Source organism: Euprymna scolopes, chromosome 46 (genome assembly GCF_053919585.1).
Source record: "Euprymna scolopes isolate OS-2025 chromosome 46, ASM5391958v1, whole genome shotgun sequence".
NCBI classification, from domain to species: Eukaryota; Metazoa; Mollusca; class Cephalopoda; order Sepiida; family Sepiolidae; genus Euprymna; species Euprymna scolopes.
In genome coordinates this window covers 79,873,894-79,879,900 of record NC_136527.1, presented here as the reverse complement: position 1 = coordinate 79,879,900, position 6,007 = coordinate 79,873,894, and the positions used below count along the sequence as shown (strand labels likewise).

Sequence of the window (6,007 nt, the reverse complement as noted above, 5' to 3'; positions counted from 1 at the left end):
AATATTCTCTTCAAGATGTGTAAAGTTTTCACAAGTATTTCATAACATTCATAAACAGTAGTGACCAGTATAAAAAGTTTTCCAACAGATGTCGCTTTAGGCTTCCAAATAATGTAATTCTCTTTATCGAAAAATTATTAAAGAAAATCATATTCCATTAAAATTCAATCACAGGGTTCAATCAGGAACATCTGCAAAAAATGAAATTCAATATTTTTAGTATTGGCTTTGATTTTTTAGTATTATTTATCGTTAATTTTATTGATTTAAGTCACACCCCCTAGATCAATTTCATCAAAAATTCATGAAGTCACGTTAAAAAAACTATTTTCTAACTTTACACAGAACCCGTCGATACAGGTGTTGCTTAGAATATAATCTAGCTGAAAAAATATATATGGAGTTTGTTTATGATTTAAATCAAAATGCGCTATTATCAAACAATTCTTTCAATATATGTTTGTTTAGTGACCAAAACTGTAATTTAGTTGAAATCCTAAAATTAAATTTTATACATTTTACTTTTTTAATTTCTACTAGCAAGGCCGCACAGCGTTGCTCAGGAGTGAAGATTTTCAACATACCTTATTAGTTTAGGAGTGAATCCAATACATAGAAATATATACACATAATTAAAATTCATAATGATCGGTTAATAAGTTTCGGAAGGAATCCAGTACATTAAAATATATAAACATATACACATATTTAAAATTCATAATGATCGGTTAATAAGTTTAGGAAGGAATCCAGTACATTAAAATATATAAACATATGCGCATAATTAAAATTCATAATGATCGGTTAATTAGTTTAGGAGTAGATCCAACACATACAAAACTATAATCATATAAATATATTTAAAATTCATAATGATCCATTAATTAATTTAGGAGTGAATTCAAGACATAAAACTATATAAAACTATACACATAATTAATATTTATAATGATCGGTTAATTAATTCAATACAAATGTCATTACTTGATCTATTTACGTTTGTTTTGGAATGTAACAAATAAGCCATATCTCATATATATTTTGAATATGACAGTTTTGTTATGTAAGTCAAAAAAATTCTTCTATATTTTTTTAATAAAAGTGTTCTTCTGTAATTACACACAATTTAAAAATCAAGAATATTGGAATATGTAAAAAAAAAAAAAAAATTAAGGAAATGATGCTAATCACAACCGCAACACTTCTTCAAGTAATCGGTCACGTTATCCGTTGCACCAAACTGCTTTAAGAACGTTGTGAAATATCTTAATAAATATATTTCTCTTTTACTCGATCTACACATACATAGAACGACGCCATTATGCTACGCTCGTCAACGTGTTATTAATTTCAAGTTTGAACACTTGTTTGAAGCCCTGAGCATGTATTTTAATCAAGTAAACTTCTCTACTAAAATTCTGCACGAAAAATGCAATCTTTTCAGCTATTGCACGTCGTCCAATGATCATTAATCTAGGGGGAGATACAATTTGAAAAACAGAGAGAGAGACACACCCACATACACACACACAAACATGGTGAGATTTATATATTAGATTAAATTGAATCAAACTGTAGTGTTTATGCATTTGGGATATCGTGTTATTTGTACATATTTTTTACAGGTTTCTTCTATTTTTTTTTGTTTTAATTCAAATAATTATATTACGGAAAAATATCAGTGTTTTTTAAACAACAATAATAGTGATTTTTATGCCCAATTTTATTTACAACTTTAAGGTAAATTAAATAAATAACAAGAGTTATATATATATATATATATATATATATATATATATATATATATATATATATATATATATATAACTTATTTGATCTTTTTAGCTTTAAAAATGTTGGAATTTTTATCAACCCACATTTATTTTGTATGCTTTTCGTAACATGAAATATAAGGGATATGTAGAAGACCTAAAACAATTCCTCTAATATATTTAACGAAAACTACTTTTATTATGTAAGTTTATTTAATAAATATCGAAAATTTCAGGGACAGATGATTATTATTTGATTATTTTATAGATTTTTGAAACATGGGTATGTCTACGGCTTCAAAAACGCAACGACAGCTGTTTTAAAGCTGTTTTCGATAATTTAAACACTATTTTTGTATCACATTTTCCTTACTTTTGTATGCTGTAAAAAAAGTTGTAAGAAGCTTATTTAAAGCTTCTTTTAAATGGTAAAAAAAGATAGGATGATAATATTAAATTAAATTACAGTTACACAGTGTTGCATATTTGGGTGTTTAAAACTGCGGCACGTGTTGGAGGTACCTATTATAAACTTAATAAAAATTAACACAACTGATTAAGCTATGTTTGCAGTACAGACCCGTTTCTTCGACCTTAATACATTTAATATTTAACACATTAATCATTAAAAATAACATGCACATTTAGTTTGAACATAGATATCGTTCTTGAAAACAAATATTGCAGGGCTCTGTTTTATCATTAAATTTCATAAATATTGTCCAACAAAACTGAGCTGTTGGTTTAATTCTACAGTAGATAAACTTCTGTTCACATTACCCGACTTATCGATGTCCACCAAACGAGTCACTTTCACTGATTGTTTGTTTAAAGAGGTACAAAAAGTTCAAAACGTAGCACTTGTTTCCAGGACACTCGTTTCAAGGACATTTTCACATTCTCACAAACATCGAACGATTTATTATTTATCTTTTCTTTTTCGTGTGTTCAATCAACACACACGTCAAAATATGACAACAATATAAAATAAGATTTATTGTTTCTTTCTATGCTTAAATAAAACAATTTTATGAACTTTTAAATTTTTCTTCGCCTTAACGCTTATTTTGACATATTTTAATGTTTTTGTTTACGTTGTAACATGTTAAAACAATTAACTATTAAAAATCTATTTTTCTGTGCTCAGTTGTCTAACAATTTAACCAACTTTGAATTAAATTATTTTTTATATGATAATTATTATTTTCTCAGAATTCATAAGTTTTACTCAAATAAACACATTTTGTACAAAAATATAAATGTAAGATTGAAAAATATATTTTAGAAGATTTTTTTTAAATGGGAGAATCAAACTTTTGGTACTCATATACTTCTTGATCCGTGCTGAAATAATAACGTTAAAAAAGCCATTCTTAACATGGGGAGGGTGTTTTGTACATATTCTGTACTTCAACCTTACAATTGAATAAAAAAAGAACATATAAAACTTTAATTAAACTTGGAAATACGATTGAAAAAATAGCGCGGATCAGTAAGTGCATTATTAGCACCAAAGTTTTTTTTTATTCACGTATGTTATAAAGCATGTTGAAATCAATATTTTTTATTGGATTGCAATAAAAAAATTCTTTTAAAGTTTCAGATATTTTAAAAGTTATTGGATGTAAGTTATTTTAAAGTATATGAAAAGAAACTACAATCTCTTGGCCTTTTGGTCAAGATGAAAGTGTAGTATCTGTTCTTCAGATGCTGCACTTCCATTTTTTGTTCTCTTTCGTAAAGTGTAGTATCTGTTCCGGCAGATACTGCAAGCTATGACTAGCTATGACTAGCTATGACTAGCAAAGACCACATGTGGGGGCAACCCCACATGCCTGACCATTAACCAGCTCCCATTTCCCACCTCTCGGGAGCTGGTCCCCTTTTTCCCTTCCCCTTCCCTTCATTCCTCACATTAAAAATCGGCCTTGTGCCTAATTTGCTCGGTGGGGGAGCAAATAAATACCATCTGTTCTTCAGATGCTGCACTTCTATTTCTTGTTCTCTTTCGGTGGAGGAGAAATCCTTCACGACTGAGACAATTTTAATTTTTGTACCTTTTCTCCACGTTAAAAAACGACCCTGGTGTCTAACTCTGTCCCGTGGGGAGGCATAGTAAATAGGTACATTTCATTCCAGGAATTCAATACAAAAAATGGGATGAAAATTTGTTTTGTTTGTGCGGATTTCTTTAGTAAATTGATACAACTTATTTTAATGTTTCAGATTATTTAAAAAGTTATTGGATGTATTTTATTTTAAAGTATATGAAAAGAAAAAAAAAGAATAACTTACCTTTCATGAATGAGATGAATTCGTTTTTTTCTTTTGTGTTCAAACCAGAAAATTTGTGTTGTTTGTTAGGATTTCTTTAGTAAATTGATACAACTTTTGTTTTGTGTGTCCAATTCATGAAGAAATAAAATATATGAAAATATAAAAGAATCAAAATTAAAAGATGAAAAACACGATTTAAACGTGAAATTATTTAAAGAAAAAAAAATTAACTGTTAAAGAACAATGAATTTATGCCATTTTAAAACGGTGTAATCATTATTTCGTTCCTCGTATGAAAATGTCCGTTCATTAGTTAATAATGTGCAATTGTTTTCCAATCATGTTTAGAGCATATTAAACAATTAAATAAGTTATATCGATGCTTAAAAGTAAAACTAAACTTATTATAACAATAATACGATTAAAACAATTGACGCTGTTATAAAACAGCGTCACACTTGAACCGGAAGTAGCTTACTATTGCTATTGAATTCATGAACGTTTTTTTTTTTTTTTTTCCTTTTTTACATTCAAGGTGAAAAAAAGTAATAAAATGAACCCAAAATTGGTAATGCAGCATATTTACTCACTGAAGTTTCGGAAGTAAACGGTAATAGACAGTTTTGCGTCTCATGATGAAAATATTCCAAGTCGCTGTCGGTTTCTTTTCAGTGCAAAATTTAAATATGATAAATAAACACGCAACTTTCTTATTAAACTATGTTTACGAATTCACATTAATGAAACGGCTGGAATTGCAATATTTGGCCCTCTTGCACTTTTAGGCAAATGGAAATCAGGAAGATAGAAAAGGGGCAGCAGTCGTCTGACACCGGTTTGAAGAATGCCATTGCTTGGATAGAGAAATTATGACGTCATTTTATAAATAAACAATTTCTTAATTTTTTACGCGTAATTTTAATTAATTAGAAACGAGAAAAAGATACGATATTGAAATTGACAGTATTAGAAAACATTTTTTAAAAATAAATGATAGTTTTAGAAATAAATAAATACATGCATGATAAAAAGTACTTTTTTTTATTATAAAACAGTTTTTTTATTATAAAACAGTTTTTTTAACCAACCAAAGATAATTATAACTGATATTGTTCTCTGATACATATTATTATACGCGGAAATATTTAATTTAATATAAAATATAATGTAAAATAAAAGTAAAATAGTTCACAATAAGTTAGCGATCGAATTGCTTCTACATTAATTATTTTTATTATTAAATACTAATTTATAATACTTTCAATTTTTAAATTCTATCAGAACTTTTAAAATTCTTTTAACTGGAGAGCCAATTAAAGTTTTTTTTAATTTAAAATAAAAGTAAAATAGTTCACTATAAATAAGCGATCGAATTGTTACTTAAATGACTTTTAAAAATGCTTTTACATTAATTATTTGTATACTATTATTAAATACTTATTAAATTCTTTTACAACAATTTCAATTCTTAAATTCTATCTTAACTTAATTTTTTTAATTCTAAAAATACTATTAATTATTAAATACTTAGTTATTAAATTCTTTTCCAATTCTTTTTCAACAATTTAAATTTTTATCAATATTTCATAGTAATGACGTCATAATTTCTTTATCCAATCAAATTGCATTCTTTCAACCGGTGTCAAACAATTGCTGTTCTTTTTCTGTCTTCCTAATTTCCAGTTGCCTAAAGTGCAAGAGGGCCCAATTTTTTTAACTAACGATTCTTTTCTTGTCTCCGTTGTCGATGAGAAGTTGATAGAATGCGGCTCCACCTAAGTTGTTGATTTCTTCTTGTGATTTCTGATGATACAGTAATATATGTCACCGTTACGTCCCCTTAGATAACGCTCCTATCAATAGCGTTTTAGATATATGGCCCCTTCTGTTTTGAGCGGGTTTACTAAAAAAAAATGGAGGTCATATCACGACTCCTTGACTATATCAAGCGTCTTGTT

At 27.6% G+C, this 6,007-nt stretch overlaps 1 pseudogene; it reads left to right on the top strand.

Moving 5' to 3' along the window:
- The first annotated feature begins 3,431 nt into the window (after positions 1–3,431).
- On the top strand, positions 3,432–3,583 carry LOC145271975 (U2 spliceosomal RNA; annotated as a pseudogene).
- The last annotated feature ends 2,424 nt before the right edge of the window (positions 3,584–6,007 follow it).